The sequence below is a fragment of the Podarcis gaigeae genome (genome assembly GCF_964106915.1).
Source record: "Podarcis gaigeae genome assembly, chromosome: 6".
NCBI classification, from domain to species: domain Eukaryota; kingdom Metazoa; phylum Chordata; class Lepidosauria; order Squamata; family Lacertidae; genus Podarcis; species Podarcis gaigeae.
In genome coordinates, this window is record NC_139682.1 from 32,830,221 (window position 1) to 32,849,810 (window position 19,590).

A 19,590-nucleotide genomic window follows, 5' to 3' on the forward strand; every position below is an offset into this window, starting at 1 on the left:
GCACCAAAAAGATGTAGGCCAAACAGATTTTTAAATGCAAGTCTCTGTGAGCCAGCACTATGAGAGTGTTGGGTTTGGTGGCATGAGAAACAAGTTTAAAGCTCACTCAGTCATGAAACTTCCTGGGTGGCCTTGGCCAAAGCGCTCCCACCCTAACATGCCTCACAGGGGAGAAGACTGCAATATACTGTAACCCAAGTGGAGGCAATGTGTAGATCTAGATCTACAGGTATAATAAGAACCCTGCTGGATCAGACAAATACCTGGGTTGTTTGTGATAGATTAGCAAGGACTTCTGACTCCCAATTGTTTTACAAAGCAGCAACTACATGATCCCCCTCTCCCTACCCTAAGTTATATTGCAGAAATGAAGGAAGCTTGGATTTGGGCACCGAAGGACTGTGAGCTCCATTCAGTTCTGGAAATGAAAACCACTGGCTGGCTTCAGAATTCCTTAACATTAAGTCTATGTCTTTTGTACAATTTCCAATCAATGGATATCTTGAGGTTCCAGGGGGGAAAGATACAGCAAGCCAAGTCCACCTAGCTCTGCACTACAAACCCCCCCACTCAGATTATTTTTTTAAAGGGCTTGTTCTTCCAATCCTGGAATAAGTCCTTCCTATTTTTGAGCTATACTTTCACACATCTTGTCACCACTGGTTTGCCTTCATGCGTCCTCTCCGTGAGATAACATGATCTTAAATGAGAAGAACATGATCTAAAATTAGAACAGAGAAGTTTCCTTATCACTGTTTGCATACAGCTAATTCAGGTTCATCCAACACTTTAACATTTTGATAGCAAGATAAGTACAACACAAATGGGCAACTTCAATCAGGAGGGTTACAGGATTATTATTTTTTTAATTGACTGACTTTGTCAGTTGAAACAAATGCTTTGTGTGGCCAGCCTTTAATGTAGTGGATGTACACATTGTGTTAGTGCATATGGAATGCTGTAAGCACATTTCATGGCTGAGCTTCTGCTTAGACGCTCCATCAGTATCTGATCCTTTCCCCAGATCCTTTCAGTTCTGGATTAGCTTCTTAATCCCTTTTTTCCCTCCTTGACCTGGGTTCTATGAATGTTTTAGAGTTTTCACCTAGCCTTCAAGAAACCATCCGCTAGACCCTGGCCATTTTAAAATTTTAATTTTAATTATTTTATTTTATTTTTTGCTTTGTCACATTCCTTCCATGGACTTTCCTTCCGGGCCTGCCATGCTCCATCTTGGACTTTTATCCCTTTCCTTGCACTCCTAAGTCCTGGATGCTCTGTTGCATTCGCTGGTCTGTGACAGGATACAAAAGCTCCGAACTCCATTCACAGAATTAGCGGTTGCTGTGGTAATGGCAGCTGAATCTCATTCTAAGGTTTGCAGTCCCCTTGGGAAAGGGATTAGAAGCAGCACAAGCTCCTTGGCATCTGTCCATCTGGCAAGGCCTGAAGCCGGACCAGCTCCTAATAATTGGCAGAGTAGCTAAGTGGGCCAGAGAAGCACAACACATTTGTCAGCTGCAGAGAGAAAGAGAGAGGGGGGGGGAGAGAGGAAGGTTATTGCTGACTTAGCAGCCTTTTCTGAGCACAGCCACAGAAGATAGCACAGAAACCACTTCCTTCTGATGTTTGTTTAATTGTATTTAGATTGGCAAATTGCTGTATTCTGGGGATTCAGGGTAGATAATATCGCAGGCATAGATGACTGAGGGTATTTGGTGATAGTGCTGTTGAACTTGGAAGACACCTTATTTCCTTCTACAGTGTCACAAAATTATTTCATGGGGTCAGTCCTTCGCTCTGCACCGAGCCACTGCTCAGTAAAGGCAACAGACATTTCCCTCCGTTGATATTTAGGCTATGCACACACCATACATTTAGAGCATGCCCTCCCCACCCTGAATCATGGGAACTGTAGCTTACCCTTCACAGAGTTACAGTTTCTGGCACCCTTAACAAGCAACAGTTCCTAGGATTATTTGGGAGGAAATGTGCTTTAAAAGTATGATGTGCTTGCAGTCTAAGGCACCTTTTCCACTGGCCTAGGAGGCCACCTGTTCCCGCTGGCCTAATGTTGCAAAGTGTCTGCAGGGACTCTGTGTTCTTTGGATTTTGCACTTTGCCAATCTGGTGACACAGGTAACACACCAGACAGCAAGCTAGGGGATGGAGGATGAGTGCCTGTCTTCAGGCCAGCAGGGTTGTGCTTCAAGAATCTAGAGTTCAGATTTGTCCACACCTTTGTTTGCCCCACTGCTTTCCTCCAGGGAAACCTATGGTTTACTGCTGAATCAAACCAAATGACAATTGGGTTTTCCATGGATTCAGTGACAAAGATTGTGTTTTCCAGGGGAGAACTGAGGGGGGGAAACACAGCTACTCGGGCCTGTGCCTAAAAAGCACAGGACAAGTGGACGTAGCTCTTAGTCACAAAGGGGTGGAGTCGGAGAGAGCCAGAGCTTTAAAAAGCTTCCAGCCTTTGTTGGAGTGAGTCGCTTACAAAACTATCAGTGGTCCTGTACTCCAACCTTTTATGCAGGATCCAGCATTGGATAGGAATAGAACAAAAAATCTGCCTATTACTTTGAACCCCCCAAACTGCTTGCTGTGCCCTGGACCAGTGGTGTGCTATCAGTGGACTAGGGGGACTAGGCTAGGCTAGTCCCCTAAATGTTCCTAGTACATTAGAGTGTTAAAGTATTAAAGTCTGGTGCCTCCTTCCAAAAGCCTGGGAAGCTTCTGCCCAGCTTAGGGTGGGGAGTGTGATGCTCAGCACATGATGTCAGGATGCCATGTGCATGACCCTCCCCCCATTGCCCTCACTAGATCATTCATTAGACAAATGGAATACAAATCCTATCTCTAGGGCAATGTTAGCTTTTGAAAATAGAACTCTTTTCTTGGAAAGTGCTTCCACATCAAGATAGTGCTTCTTTCTAGTCTGAGGTGAAGCTGTCGAATATCTCCTCATTATAAATAACCTTCAATCAGTACAGTTAACCTGCATTACAAATAACTGTTAACTAAGATAAGCTGCTGTCACAGCAGGTTCTCATTGCTTGTTGAGGCCCGCTACAAAACAAATCTCCTTTTTCTGTTTTGTTAATATGATTCATTATAAAAGATGCCCCCTCTGGCTTGTATCCAGTATCATTCACGTAAGGACCGACTCGTCATTACATTATTATTAGGCAGAAGTTTAAAATGCCCCCAAGGTGTTTAGCAAATTTCCAGTTTCAGCAAAACAATAAACTTAATTTAAATGGTTGATTTGGGCATGCATGTTTGCTATTAAACCCCCTCAAGCTCTGCCTCTTCATAGGCTAGCTCTACTTCATTCATCGCGAACTGTTTTCTGACAATGTGGGCCATGCAATTAGTGGATTGACATTTTTCCAGCAGGTGAGCCAAGCCCAGGCTTGCTGTGCAAGAGTCCCCATTAGTGCTGTGTCACACCTTTTCTAAGAGAGTGAAAGCTAGTTCATGGAGCCTACCAGGACGCAGGCTTGACCTAGATAATTGGCTCCATCCTTTGCTCTCACTCGGTCCCCTTCCAATTAGCTTTTTAAAAAGGAAGTGATTTCAGTGTGCTAATGAAAATAAATTGATCGCAGCTGTCCCACAAACCACAGGGTGGAGGAGATGACAGGGTGACAGGGCGATGCCAGCTCCAGCTGAGGATGCTGGAGGAGAGATGGCATGAGAAACTGACCTCTCAAGGTATGATCAAGCTTCATTGAGGTCGGAGGGTTATCACGTTGGCTGAGTCTGGTCAGAATGGAGCTACCTGGCTAACTTTCTGGAGAGCAAGAACAGCAGGCCAGGAGAACCAGTGAAGGTGGAAGCAGCTTGGCTGGATCTCTGAGTGAACTTGAAGTGACTTCCAAAACTCAAATAAGGCACATTAAGATTGTTCTTTCCCTCCCCTTCTGAGCCTAGCCAGGGAGCTAAAGAGGGATGAAATAATAGGGTTGTGCAACAAGGAGATGGTTTCACAATTTTACTCTGCCTTTAGTCCTGAATCCAGCAGGGTATGAAAGTAAGGGAAATATTTCTTACTTATATACACCAGACTGAGGGTGGCAGGTGCTGGTGAGAGAGCCCTCTGGTCCTATTTTCATCCTGAATAAAATCCTACTACTGAATAACCCCATTATTCAGGGACGTCTTTATGGGATTAGTTTCCTTTAGATGGGGAGATGTTTATAGCGGTTTCCTCATAACATATGCATTGATACATATACAGTGGTACCTCGGGTTAAGTACTTAATTTGTTCCGGAGGTCCGTTCTTAACCTGAAACTGTTCTTAACCTGAAGCACCACTTTAGCTAATGGGGCCTCCCACTGCTGCCGTGTCACCGGAGCACGATTTCTGTTCTCATCTTGAAGCAAAGTTCTTAACCCGAGGTAATATTTCTGGGTTAGCGGAGTCTGTAACCTGAAGCGTATGTAACCTGAAGTGTATGTAACCTGAAGCGTATGTAACCTGAAGTGTATGTAACCTGAAGCGTATGTAACCCGAGGTACCCCTGTATAAGGTGGAGAGATATTGAAGGGATGCAGAAGCAAGCACCCTGGGAAAACTCATGAAGTTAGTTCTATTCCTCGCTGCCCTTCTTCCTTCAATGCTAAGCAGCTCTTTAAGAGCTCTCCTTGCACATACTCTGCTCTAGTCACCCAGGGTGAAGCATTTTTAGATGCCTCTTGGGGATGCAATGTGACTCATATCCCAGGTGCTTGGAGCAGCCAACTGCCCTCCGGTGCTCATTGTCCCCAATCAATGGCCAGGCCACATTAAAGCCTGCTGTGAATCATAGAAAAGCGTAGCTCAGAACAATGTAAAGTTAGCAAGGCAGCTTGCAGAAAGCAATCTTTCTTATTATTACTCTGTTGAATGCAGCACACAGTCCAGCTTCATAGTATATCAGATCATGTAAAAATAGCCATTTATTTTGCTTGTTTCAATATGCTAAGATAGCAGAAACGGCTTCTTTTCCTGCATATGCTTCAGTGCCCCAGAGAATGGGCATGGATGAAAATAGTTCCTTCTCCCAGCCCGGCTCTGTTGATCCAGATGGGATGCTGAACTGTCCAAATGATAGGATTTCAAGAGAGTGGCTGTCTTGGAATGATAAACAGCAATATTTCAAAGGACATCTTTCTTGCTCGAGGAAGAGTTCTGTGTGGCTCAGAAGCTTGCTATAGCCATCCAATACCACTGAGCTATTAAAGAGCTGTAACTGGAGCCAGCTGGGATCCCTGCTGGATTACCCAATAGGCAGGCTAAGCATATGCTTAGGGCACCAGACAAAACAGGGGCACCAGACAAAGGAAAAAAGGTGTTTGGAAAGAATTTGACATTAGGCATCATGGGAGGAAACCAGGTGCTTCTTAGACTTCCTTACATGCCATTACACACTCTGCCCCCATTTTTTTCTGTTCTTAAAAAAATTCTTATCCACCCTAAACCAGGAGGCATTCTACTAATAGAGATCAACATAATGGGAAGAAATCAGATTCCACTCATGTGTTGTAATACATCTATCCTTTTTTGTTGTTTAAAATGATGTTATGGTTTAATAATGTTTTTATTTTGAATTGCATATGGAGGGCAGCAAAACCTTTTCAGTGCTTAGGACCTCTTAAAGTATGAAGAGCTGCTGTAGGAAGATTCTGGCCCCCAAAGGTCACCAAGGCACTTACTGAACCTGGAAAGAAGAGGGGCTTTCTCTCCTTGCCGTCCAAGAACAGGTGACCCCAGAGCACCCTCTTCTGCAAATGGGACTGAACCTATAAAAAAACCCTTGCTATTAACATAGATGATCAGCCCATTGAACATTTAAAGCTTAAGAAACTAGGGTTTCCAGCATCTTTCCACTAGGCAATTTCTTTGCCTTTTAAAGCCCTATTACAGGACGATCCACATTCTTGGTTTTTGCAGCTATTAAAAACAAAGGAGCTTTTCTCAGCAAAGACCTGCCAATCTTAGAAGAAGAGGCTCCTAATTCCTGGGTGGGTGCCTGCTTTAAATGCTAGGGGCGCTGAATGATCAAAAGGTAGAGAGTTGGCACTTGATTATAGATAACAAATAGCCCAGAGGCTCACCACTGGTTGTCTTTATGGCATTTAATTCTATGCCATCACTTTCTGACGTATCAATTTCAGCAGACCAGTTTTTATAATGGAGCCCAGAATGCCCTTCATATGATAATATCGAGTAGAAAAGCTGGCCAGTTGTATCTGTTAAAGCCTGCAAAGTCCATCCTGCTCTGATTCTCTAAAGTCTTCTTTCAAAATTGTTATTTGAAGCTGCATGTGTAAATGTGGTGTAAGGGGGTGGGGGCTTAACATAATTTAGTAAAGGCAGCATCATGCGTATTCTCTATTGAAAAAACAGTCAGCAAAACCCTGGAAGTTGGCCCAGAGAACTCACTTCCTCCCTAGGAACAGAGTGTGTTACCTATCCCAGAGGCCAATTGCACTCATTTTAATACAGAGGCATGTGCACCTGTGTCTTTGAAAAACAGTGCTGAAAGTGGCCCTGAAGGACAGCAGATGGTGCCTGCAGATTGCAAAATAGGACATGCTCCATGTATACCGTGAGCCCAGGTTTCTCCAAGTTCATTGGGATTCACTAGCTCATGGACCAGATCCAATGCATTATCCTGTGCTGCTTGGATTCATGTTATTAGATTTCATGCTAGTGGGACCAAAATGCGGGAGCCTCAGGGAAAGCTTTCACAGATACTGTTTCAGTTTTGCTCAGTGAGTTTCACATGTTTATTTCCTGGCTCACAGTCACGGGTTCTTTATAAATTTGCAGACAGAACTTGGCTATTGTGTTTCATTGGGTAGACATTCAGATTAATAGCTGCCGCTATTTGAAAAACACAAGTTAATTTTCAGTTGAAATTTATTTAAACTTGACAGTTTAAAATTTCAGATTTATGCAGTGCCAATAGTGCATAAGTTTTGTTTTCCTTATAGACAGTTAGTCACTTTGTTACTTAATTATCCCATAGTGATATTAGCATATGTTGGACCACCAAATGATGATGTAGGAAACATGTATCATGTTTGGACTGGTCAAGAATGACTTCTGGGCAATTGAAAGGAGAGAAAGAGAGATGGAAATGCTCATTGCCCTCTTAGTTTTGGCAAGTACAGGGGCTGGGGAACTGACATGCCTAGACTTCTAGCTGTGCAGCCTATTGTAAGGTACTTGTTCATCATCAAGGTATTGCTTTATGATGTTATAGCCTTTTTTCATGTGGAGTTGTTCAACTCCCCCGATCATTATGGTTGCCCCTTTGTGTCGCTTTTCCAGCTCTACAATGTCCTTTTTGAGATGTTTTCCAAGTACAGTAGCACCATAGATTTGTACAAAGGAATTAAGATACAGTGGTACCTCAGGTTAAGAACTTAATTCATTCTGGAGACCCGTTCTTAACCTGAAACTGTTCCTAACCTGAGGTACCACTTTAGCTAATGGGGCCTCCCACTGTCGCTGTGCTGCCACCGCACAATTTCTGTTCTCATCCTGAAGCAAAGTTCTTAACCCAAGGTACTATTTCTGGGTTAGCGGAGTCTGTAAACTGAAGTGTCTGTAACCCGATGTACCACTGTACTGACCATTTTATTTTCAAATCCATATGGGAATCTTCTTTTTCACATCTACCACACACTGGGAAAATATTTTAATTGAGTTATCCTGCATGACAGCAAGATCTATTTTTTGGTCAGCCACTGCCAACAGAACACGCAAAGTTAGGATTTTTTTGCCCCAATATGAATCACCCTACACTTACAGTACTTACACTGAACCACATCTGCCCTTTGAATTCCCTTTCACTCAGTAAAAACAAAACAAAAAACCTTTGTGGAACTTTTTGCAATCCCTCCTTGTTTCTACTACCCTTTGCACAAATTTGGTGCTATTGGCCAAGGAGCAAATAATACACAGAGCTGCATTGGTAAGATTGAGAAGCAGCGATAGGGAAGATGGACTGGTTAGTGGAAAGCAGCAGCAATGATGCTTATACAGTATTCAGTTTTTCAGCTTTAAGAATCACCACATTTTTCCTGGCAAACATACAGGAGCAAAGGAAGTAGCCTTATAGTGAGTCAGACCAACAATCCTTCTTGCTCAGCATGATTGTCTACTGACTGGCAATAACTCTTCAAGGTTATGGACAGTTCACACTTTATGTGTTTGCTGCAGGGAGTGCTGATTTAACACCGGTGTACACCCAGCACTCATTTTTGCTGTGTAAAGAGTGGAGACGCCCTGAGAAATGTTTGCCATCCTGAGACATGCATTTCATCACTTAGTATTTCAAATCATGCAAGGAACAAACAGGCATTCAAAACCTGGAAATCTACAGAGCTTAGAAGATCTGGCTATCCTCTTCATATTAGTAGGTGCTTTGCCTGAAAATCCGTTAGGTGGCTTGATAAACCTCAGCCGCAGTTGGGCTGTAGCCTTGAAGTTACCCCACAGGAGCTGTCCTTTCAGCACCACAGATGAAGGTGATTGTGGAGTCAGGGCTATTGAAAAGGAAAAGCTCGCTGTTTGAGTTTAGCTTCCCCATCGCAGAGCCTGTATTACATGTTTGCACGCACTTGCATGCTATCCATCTGTTTCTTTCACCAGCTGGGAAGAAGAGAGAAGGGCTGCTGTTACTGTTGTTTGTGAACCCTTAGAAAATGCTGAGATACTTATTGCTGGCAACACATGCATCCACAGGCTCTCACTTTTCAGAATCCTTTCCCTTCTATCATTTAGCAGCTGGATGTCACTTTTGAAATATTCAAAACACCTACATTTTAGAGGCCTGTGTGTTCCTCAATTTCAGCCTCATTTCATGCTTTTTTCCTGCAGTCAAAACAAAGCAGCTCTTAACCATTTGTGTCCCAAAGACACATCGTACTGCCTGGATAGCTTCTGAATATGACAATTTTTTGAAAAGCTTTTCTATGTAAAAATGGCTGGTGTGAACCTAATTGCTTTAAGATATTGGTGGAAATGTACCTTCTGTTTCTGCATCACCCCTGCTATGTGTTCTTTTTTTTTAATGACCACTTTATATATGTGATTACCTTCAGTATTTGTAAACTGCAGTACAGAACACTCAGCAATACAAGAAGCTGGAGGCAACACATTTAAAATAAGCCAGCAAACTAAATTAGCCATCACCTCCTTTCACAATGCATTATATAAATAGTTGTGCTATAAAAAGTACTTAAGTATGCCCCACGCCAGTTCCTTTTCAGTAGATCGATGGGGGAAAGTGCTTAACAAGCTTAAGCTTGCTGTTTCTTTGGAGAGAATGTTGTCCAGTGTCATGTGCTATTAGCATCCAGGTGGCTCTGGGGATTCATTTTCCACTTGCTGTTGTGAGAGTTGCCTGTTTAAATGTTGGGGGACAGGATGGAATGGCAAGGACAATGGCTCTTCTTGCAAACAAAAAGCAACACAAGAGCTGCTGGTGTGCTGCAGTTTTGTGGGGAAACAGAGAAGTGAAGAACATAGCATAGAACAGTGTTTCCCAACCTTGTGCCTCCAGATGTTTTTGGCCTACAACTCCCATCATCCCTGACCACTGGTCTTGCTAGCTAGGGATGATGGGAGTTGTAGGCCAAAAACATCTGGAGGCACAAGGTTGGGAAACACTGGCATAGAACATAGAACTCAGCTTCCTGAGTATCTCGGCTTTCTTTGTTTCTGTTTTCTTTCATACAGGTTACTAGTCCTTATGGTTACAAAAGTATACACGACCAAAGCCTGCTAAAAACTGCCTTGCATTGGAAGATGTTTGCTTAAACCTGCCTTTACTGGGAAACAGCTTAGGAGTAGCTGAAACTTTGTGGCACTTTTAAAGTTGATTACCAGGGTTCGTCGTTGTAAGGAAAAAATGGGGTCTGGGGGCGCCCTCTATGCTGCCCCGAAATCCTCAGGGAAGGGTGGAATATATGTGTGGCAGATAAATAGCAATATATGCTAGCTGCTGGAAATCCCAAACTGTGCCCCCTCCCAATTGTTAATCAAGTTTTTGTTGTTGCTGTTTTAAAAGCATATGATATACTAGCAGCCTTTTATCTGGCATTTCTTGGTAATTCTAAAAAGCCAAGATGTAGTTGTGAAATCAGTGGTTAACATCAGTGAAGTTTGAAAGGCTTTCTGCCATTTTGATTCAAAATGTTGTTCAATTGTATCTAAACATAGACGAAACATGCTCCTTCATCTCAGGAACCACCATACAACATTGAAAAGAGCTGTCAAAATATACAGCAAACAGATTCCTTGGCTTCTTTTTAAAAAATCCTGTGAAATAAAGTTGTGTGCCTCTATCAGCTGCAAAAAAGGGAAACCCACCTGCTGGATTTCTACTTGTTGGGAAGGACATTCAACATGATCTGTAATTCAAACCCTGCTCTTGAGTCACTGAACATTTTCGATTTCTGCAATGCCTTGCGAAAGAGAATTGCAAGGTGGGGTCCAGTTTTCTAAAATCTCTTTATTTGTTCTGAAATGAGGCAGAAATGCTGTGGATGAAATTGGACCAGTTTCCTGAGTGGTCCCTGCGAAGAGGCAGCAAGCATGTAGTTGTTAATGAGATCCTTTGAGGCCCTTCATCCTAGGCTGTGTTTCTTTCTGCCTCATCGACTCTCCATCATTTCCCAAATCTCAGCTAAAATCTCTCTCTCTCTCTTGTTTTCGTTCCCGGCCCTTGCATTCCTAATCTCTCTCCTACTGCTATGATTTATTATTTTGTCCTTTTGCTGGAGAATCCACACTCTGTAAGGTGGCAGAAACTTTGTTTGATATAGAAAACAGGGAAATGTAAATATGCATATTAGCTTGTTGACTCTTGTGTTCATATCAGTCTCATACTATGCTTAATATAAATCTCCCACTATGCAGGGATAGGCAACCTGTGCCTCCCTCACCTGCAGCCATTGTTGGACTCTGGCTCCCATCAGCATCAGCCAGCATGGTCATTTGTCAAGGATGATGGAGGTTCAAGTCCAGTAATGTCTGGAGGACCACAGGTTGGTCACCACTGTCCATGGGCAGCTGCCCCCCCCCCAAATCAAGTAAATAATAAAAAAGGCTTGCCCCTTCCAACATAAATCCTGGCTATGCTCCTGCCACTCTCAAAGATTCATAAGATCTTTATTGCTGAACGCTCATAGAGGAACTCCTATTATAGGCTCCTCTCTGTGATCACACACCCTGGAATTGTCCTGCTTATTTTTTTAAAGGTGCTGAAAAGTAAATAAGGGGTTCATTCCCAATTCTTAGAAACTCAAGCTGCAGAAACTGCCATTTATGGAGCAGAAGGTTACTGGGGTAACAGGTCAGACTGACCAAATGAAAATGGATTCAGCAGCAAATCTAGGTTAATTCAAGCATCTAAATTCTGTGTACACAAGTTTACAAATGTGTGGAAGAAGGATAGCCTGGTGTGGTGTGTTAGCCCTTTCTAAGATAGTAGCTGCTGGGAAAATTACAGCCATAACTGTGTGGTCCACACTAGCATACATGTGCCCTGTCTCATGCCAGCAGAATGTTGCAAAAGACACTTTCCCTTCACTTGCCCTCTCCCTCCTTCCAACATCTTCCCTGGCTCACTCTGGGAATGTTGGCTGAAGCTGTGGTCCCTGCTGCTTGCCAGTGTGGGAACACTCCTGTTTGTTTAGATTTAGCCACTCTTTTAGAGACAGTCACACACAGAGAGACAAAATGCTTCCCAACGTATGAAAGGCAGCCGGTGCCTTCAAATAAAAAGCCATGTTCATCTAAGAAGAGTCCCGCTGGATCGTATGAGAGGCCCATCTGGGCCAGCATTCTATTCTCACAGTGACCAACCAGATGTCCACAATAAGGACATAAGAGCAATAATCATCTCCTGCTCATGTTCTCTAAAGAGTGAGAGCCAGCCAGTGAGTTTTGTCTTAATAAGGAGTGAGCACATGAGAAAGGCAAGTTAGTCAGCACGTCATTGTGGAAATGCATTGTCTGCACAAAGTCTGGCCTCCCTTCAAGTCAGCACTGGCCCATCCATGAGGCAGACTGATGCAGCTGCCTCAGGTGGCAAAATCCAAGGGGGCACCTCTGTGGGTGCATCCCCCGGGTGAGCAGTGGCTGCAGTGGCTTCCAGGTTCTGGCAAGAGCTCATGAGAGCTCTACAAAATCTTACAAGAACCTTGTGAGATTGTGCAGAGGCCTTGCGCAATCTTGTGCTGCTTTTGTGAGATCTTGCCAGAACCTGGAAGCCACAGCTGTGCAACCCTGGCAAGCGAGACTTCGGTGGAAACAGCAATGGTGTGTTTGTGATGTACACATTTCACCTACGGCAACAAAATAGGATGGGCTGCCCCTGCTTCCAATCACTTCATCTTGGCTGGTTATTATGGTGTGAGAGGTCTCTTCACCCTTGCATGATATTGAAATGAAAAAAATATAGGAAGGATCATGGACTCCTGCCAAGATGATCAAGGTTCATGTTAATGTTCAAGGTGAAATTAGGAGTTCTGCTAATGCTGTTTCTGTGGCAATGTTGACATAGATGGAACAGGCTTCTTCCTTTGTATGTTAAATGAAAAGAGAGACGGTTGCTCCAGAACTGCCAGCTGCTGATCAGATGCAAAGTGATGGAAGAGCTTGTATGCTCTACTTTTTTGCAGTGACGAGGATTGTTAGTGAATGGGTGTTCATTGAGGAATGTTTTGAAGGTGGCTTTGAGCTTCATGGGAACCAGGCTCAGAGGAACATTCTTCCTTCAATAAAAATGTAATTTGGCTCCTGCTACCCAAGAGCAGTTGCCTGCTCCTTGTCTGTTGCCATACATGGAACACTCACTATTTTACTTTCATGCTGGTTGTATTGGATGTCTCTTGGGAATTTCTCATGTTTCCCTCCTCTTGGACCAAGGCCAGTCATCCTGGAACGCTCTAGTATCCCTTTCTCAGTGGTAGAATTCTCCTGGTATAGGCTCTTGATTCCTTACAAAGAGGCGAGTTCCCAGCCCATGATGCCAGAGACCAGGTAACTCCTTGCATGGAAGCAATGCCAAAAATGGATGACCAAGAGGTCAGTGATGGCCCACCCACAGCACCTAGATGAAACCACCAGAGATATGTATTCTTAGGACTCACCCTATTCTTGTGGCTATCATTTCTTTTAAGCTGTTTTTAATATTGTATTTTAAAATTTCTGAGACCTGCCCTGACATTACGGTGAAGGGCAGCTAATAAATCAAAATCACCACCACCCTCAGGAAGAGAAGCTTTCCTGGCAAGCAGAAATAAGACCAATAAGACTGGTGGTTGAGCTAGGTGGGAATTCCTCTTCGGCCAGGCCTATGGCTGATTAACATTCTGTGTCCTTTTCAATGCGTTTTGGGGGATAATAATAATAATAATAATAATAATAATAATAATAATAATAATTTATTTATACTCTACCCATCTGGCTGGGCTTCCCCAGCCACTCTGGGCAGCTTCCAACAAAATATTAAAATACAGTAATGCATCAAAACATTAAATGCTTCGCTAAACAGGGCTGCCTTCAGATGTCTTCTAAATGTCTGGTAGTTGTTGTTTTGTTTTGTTTTCTTCTTGTTCTTGTTTTAATTATGTATTTTGAGTCTTTATGCTGTGAAATACCCCGAGATCTTTGGATGAAGGCAGTGCTTTTTTTCTAAAAAAATACCGGTAAATGTTTAGGGGTACTCTCATTTTTACTCAAGAAAATCACCATTTTATAGTTCAAATCAGGGGAAATAAATACAGTAAATGGGCAAAAGTACAAAGATTCACAAAATGTTTAGGGGTATGTATACCATTGCGTCCCCCCAGAAAAAAGCACTGGATGAAGTTATCAAGGCTGGATGAAGTAGGTGGGACTCTGAGGCCAGGGACATGGCTGAGACAGACACCAATTACTATGCCATAGGAAGAGGAGGAGGACTGGGGCATGCATGCACACCTACAGAGCCGTGTCTCTTGATGAGCACTGGTTACAAACAACGGCTTAACCCCTAGATAAGATCTTAGGGGTTTGATGATTAAGCAGTATATAGAATTGCAGAATCATAGAACTGTAGAGTTGGATGGGAACACAAGGATAATCTAGTCCAAACCCATGAAATTCAGGAATCTTTTGCCCAGAGTTGGACTTGAACCCATGACCCTGAGATTAAAAGTCTAATGCTCTACTGACTGAGCTATTATAAATTGTGCTTAATAATAACAATAAATCATTATAGGAAAACTGATAGAAATTGAGAGAAAAGGACAAATAGTCCATGGTGGTAAAGCCTTGGAAAAGTCAGAGTGGAAAGATGCTTCTAGACTGGTGGTGTTCTTTCCTTAGGGACCACAACAGATGTTTCTACAGCTATAGTAATGGAGGAACATATAGATGTTTACTTTTGTCAATAAAAGCTGCTGGGGTGTGTTAGCACACTCTGCCATATTGCATCACAGCCCTCTATTGCTATCCCAAGACCTAACCCAAGAAGGATTTCATTTCCTTTGTTAGCAAAGGGGAAATTGTAGGCCCTGATCCCTATCGTGATTACACTTGGCACCACTAATTCAGGAGTTTACGGTAGTCTATATAGGATTATCTTCTGTGCCATGGAACCATTGGGAGTGCATCTGAGCAGCAGCTTCCCAGTTCAGCACTTTTGCATTGAAGTAGAAGAAACTAGCAAGTCATGTATTGGAAAAATGCAGGCACATTTTTGTCTGATCATAGTGCCCGCATGGTCTGTGCTAATCCTATGCCTACCAAAGTCTGTAGGATGAATGGAGAAGGACAGGAAGGATATAGTGCAGAATGGAGATATCAGTGCTAACAGGAGATCTGGGCTGCAAAGGGTGGGTGTGACCTGGATGCACATCTGACCTTCAAAATGATCCTCTGGATGTGTCCTTTTGCCTTGGTGGCTCAGCATTAGTAGTGCTCAGGGCTAAAGGGTGATTGTTTCTTCTGTGGGGTACTCCTTGTGGTCTCTCCTGGCATCCGGAATATCTCCTCTCTCTCCCTCTGGGCATCAGCTTGTCCTCTTCACCTAATTAAAATAACTTGAAGGGAGCACTGTGTCTCCTGGCTTCCAGCATAATCAAGTTTGTGCTGTTATTGCTCTTATCTGTAATGATTTGGATCTTGTGTGACAAATAAAGCTTTTCTTTCCATCATTTGGCTACCAGTCAGATGATCGAGAGCAGGAGGGCTTCTGTTAATTTAGCTGAATGCTGGTGCACTGCAACCCCATGACCTTTGCAGAGAATGCAGCCTGGGTCTCTGAGACTGCTGTGCTTTTTAAAGATTAAATACACTGCCAGTCTGATTCTGCTCTGAGATTACAGTGATTCTATCAACCTGGAGGTCTTTTGTTTGTCTGCATTTTTGCATTCATTGTGCTGTATCCTCTGATGCACTCTGAAAGCCTGACCTATATTTCCCTTCTCGCGTAGTCGGGAGACATTCCAAACTAGGCCCGGCACCATATAGCCCAACAGTGTTTGGCATCTGAGTTGGCAGCTTAGTTGTAGCTGGCAGGCTGTGTGTGTGGGAGTCTCTGTTACATCACCAGAAATCCCTTTCTCCTCTCCCTTGCTCTTCCCTCCCCCTTTCATATTTTGCTGTCAGAATCTTCACAGCTCCCCTGGGAAGGAGCTACAGTTCTGAACTTCCTGGACACAATGCCTTGGCAACATTGATCACTGGATGTGCCCCCCCCCCCTAATTCTGTGCACTGCATGGACAGTGACTGGAGTCGAGCTCACCTAGGCAGGAATGCTTTGGTTCCCAGGTGAGAGAGAACTGGTGGATAGAAGTCCAGTATAATTAAGCAGTCACTATTAGGGACTGAGGTCAAGAGATCTCATCTGGCTGGAGCTACCTTCAGGTGGAGCCTTAAATACAGCAAACAGAAGAAATTGCTTTGTTGGCCAGGCAAGGCTAGAAGACTATTCAAGTTTTGCCAGTGGAACATTTTGAAGTGAAAGCTGGATGGCATAGATGAAGCATGGCAAAAACATTGTCAAAAGCATTTTAGAAGGGCAATAAGAGCCAGTATGAATTTTCTTTGAAACAGAGAAAGGCTTGGATGGATTTAATACATTGTTCAAAACAAAAGCAAAGCAAAGCAAAGCATGCTGTCGTGGTGGTTTCCATGGCTCACCCAGCACTTGCCAGCAGGAGCAGCTGCAAAATTCTGATCTCATTGGAGGCTCTTGTCTATAAAGGAGAAAACTGTGTGTATCCATCAGGGAAACACGTGTCTTCCTCTAAAGAAGGGATGAGGAAGCTGTGGTCCTTCTGATGTTGTTGGACTACAACTCCCATCACCCCCAGGCTGGGACTGGTGGGAGCTGGAGTCCAGCAGCATCTGTAGAGCCATAAAGCTCCTCATTTTTGCTCAGACTAGCAGCTTCCAGAGTTTAGCTCTGAAATGTAAAATCCTTCCCTGGTACTTGCATGGGAAAGTGTGGGTTTTGTCCGTCAATATCTAAATGTGAACCAGAAAGAATATAAGACATGTTGCTTCAAGACCTCTGATGGATTTCCTTCGACAATGGTGGTTAAAATGAGTCAGACCCATCCTTGTGGATTACTGGGCCAGGCATGAATTCTGGGCTTAATAATAATAATAATAATAATAATAATAATAATAATAATAATTTATTGTTATTATTTATACCTCACCCATCTGGCTGGGTTTCCCCAGCCACTCTGGGTGGCTTCCAATAAAATATTAAAAGTACATTAAAACATCAGTCATTAAAAACTTCCCTAAATTGATTAGACATAAAGTACATAGATATGTGTTATGTGTCATCTGCAGAGAAGAAACTGATGCAGAGATAAGTGGCTCCATAGAATCCTCCGCCTGCCTCTGTATCAACCATCTCCAACTTGATGCCCTCTAGTTGGTTTGTGTTTGGGTTGTAGTCCAAAACACCCGGAGGGCACCAGGTTGTAGAAGCCTGATCTAAACGATATTGCTCTTCTATAATGATTCTTGCAGAGTGGCAGCACGTGATGAAATGATCCAGGGAGAAATAAGGCGTCCTTGAAGTGTCATATTATTTTTGTTAAAAAAAGAAAAGAACAAGAGCAAACTTCCTCTAAGGAACTAACCCTCTTTCCTGCCCTTCCAGATGGAGCAAGCTTGGAGCCAAGTCAGCAGCTGGAAGAATAGGCTGACGGAGGGTTTGGAGATGGAGGGGAAATAAGCAGGGAAGGAAATTTATGTTTGAAAATTTTAAATAAAGCAGAAGAGCTTGGTTGTTAGGGAGCGACTGATGGTCTGAGAAGTGTGACAAGGGCAGCCCACGCTTGCATCAGAAAGGCTTAGTGCTGTAAATTAGCTTAGCATTGGAGAGGCTGCCTCCCTTTGCTCTGGAGTAACGGCTTGGCAGCCAGTACAGGATACAGAGCGAGAGAGCGAGAGAGAGAGAGAGAGATGTTTAGGTCAGCAAACATCTGGTAAGAAATGGGATTTGATTTTGCATTCCTGCACGTAAGGAGCTGCAGCATGTGAGCAGTGGCTGTGTGTAGCCCCAGCTTTGGGTGAGTCTCTGTCTTCCCCCACCCTCCTCCTGTACCTTCTTCTTCCATGCTCTCCCTTCCCAGGGTAATCCACGCTGGGGCTGCAATGCAGGAAGTTTGATGAGAAGGAGCCGAAGAGCAGCAGGCTGCTGCTGCAATGCAGGAAGTCCTGCAATATGGAGAGCCCTTCTGTTGACAGCAGCATAAGCAGCCCCCTGCAGTTGGGTTAGGCTCAAAGCAACATAGAGACCTCTGCTTCCCTCCAGAGGCAAGGGGTGGAGAGGCGGGGCTTTTGAAATGGACCTTTTGTGGGGGGGGGGGAACCTCTTGTGAGAAGAAAGCGGCTGGAAACAGCACAGCTGAGAATGACAGAATACTGATTATGGGCAAGAGGTGGATATCCTGTTGCAACAGATTGCAGCAGTTTGTGTTTTTAGGATGCATTCAAATAGCACTTTATCCCTTTCTCTGACATTTCCTTACCTGATAATTTCTTTCATTTCCATGTCAATTGCTTCCGGGTGGGGGGTGGGGGAATCCGGTTGCAACCCCATTGACTTTGAAATTCGTGGGAGTCTTGCGTTGTAATTTTCCCACGGTTTTCATGGATTACACCATGGGACGAAATTGGGGCTGTGTCCTGGCATATTCTTCCCCTCCATTTTCATGGGTGAATCATGACGGAAGGGAAGAAAGCAGGAGCATAAAGGGTAGCGACTTATCCAGTGTCATGCACTGTTGTGTCACACCCTGCCCACCGGTGTAAATGATGGCATTTCTGGGAAAACGGCACAGTTCCACATTGTAACAGATAATGCAGGGTAAAAGGGACATTAGAAACAGAGACAGCATGCTAGCGTCATAACCTGGAAAATAAATAATCCCCACACCTGCATGCATCCATAAATTTATATCCCACTTTCCTTTTGTCATGGAAACAAAGGTGGTGTGCTTGTGGTTCCCAGGCATCCACTCGTCCATGCGCTAGCCAGACCTAGATCTGCTTAGCCTCAGCAAAGGGATCTCCCCATGTACCTTTGGACAGAGCATCCCCTGGAACCAGATGGTGCACATCTCTCTGGAAAGTGACAGCTTTCTATGACGTGTTATCCACCACTTTGTGTTTGATAATGGGATTATTAAATGACTCTCACTCCAGCTCAAAATCTTCTGTAGAATTTATCAATGTTGGTGAAAGAGGTTATTGGTTAACTTTAGGTTGTGAGCTCCTTGGTGCGCCTTATTTGCCTCTTACACTTAATGATGTAAAGTTACTACCATTTTACAGATTGGAAACAGAGACCCACAAAAACCACAAAATATGTATCACAATTTGTCTTAGAATTTTGGACAAAGAGCACTTTCCTTAAAACATTGTTTGAGGGGTGTTCCTCACCGGCCCAACAATGAACTGTTTGTGTTTGGTGTATTTTGTATCCTGTAAAATCCAGAATCTTCTTTGTTGCATTAGCCACCTATAAAGACACTTCACTTTCACATCCCGTCCTCATCTCTGTTCCCAGAATATGTTGCAAACAATTGTGTTGGTGCTGCTCTGATTGACATTATATTTCCTTCCTTTAGCCTGTAAGATTCCTTCCTGTAGCTGGAATCTTACATCCAGGGAAGGGCTGGGGCTGGTTGTCTGTCTTTTTCAGTGTCAAATATTTCATTCCCAGTACTCAGTTATTTTAGGGGCTTTCCCCTCTAATCCTTCCCTAATGGAATTAGCCCTCACTCAGTTTTGTTTTGTTTTTTTAAACATTTTTTAATTGCTTTTTTAAAAGTACAGAAATACAGAAAAAAGAATAAAGAGTGGTTATAAAAAAGAGAAATATAAATAACAAATTTCCATATTCTTTTTCCATCTAACCTATAGGACTTCCCCACATCCTCCGAACCCTGCGTTCTCTGTCTTATAAAGCATCAGCAATTTGTTAACTTATTTCAAAACTTATTGTAACTTCCATTTTATCATGTTCCCTATTTTCAATTTTACTGTCGCTCAATTCTTATATGT

General features: G+C 43.4%; 1 protein-coding gene across 15 annotated transcripts in view; it reads left to right on the top strand.

The window, feature by feature from the left end:
- Window positions 1-19,590, top strand: part of NAV1 (neuron navigator 1) — a 281,587-nt gene that overhangs the window by 44,919 nt on the left and 217,078 nt on the right. Inside the window, exon 1 of one of the 15 annotated variants that reach the window (XM_083746425.1) lies at window positions 17,178-17,591. The exons of 12 other annotated variants lie outside the window; for them this stretch is intronic. The gene's annotated coding sequence lies outside the window, so the exon portion shown is untranslated. Of the gene's footprint in view, window positions 1-17,177; window positions 17,592-19,590 lie in introns of those variants that run through there. 2 more of the 15 variants (XM_083746431.1, XM_083746421.1) reach the window with 2 other exon arrangements.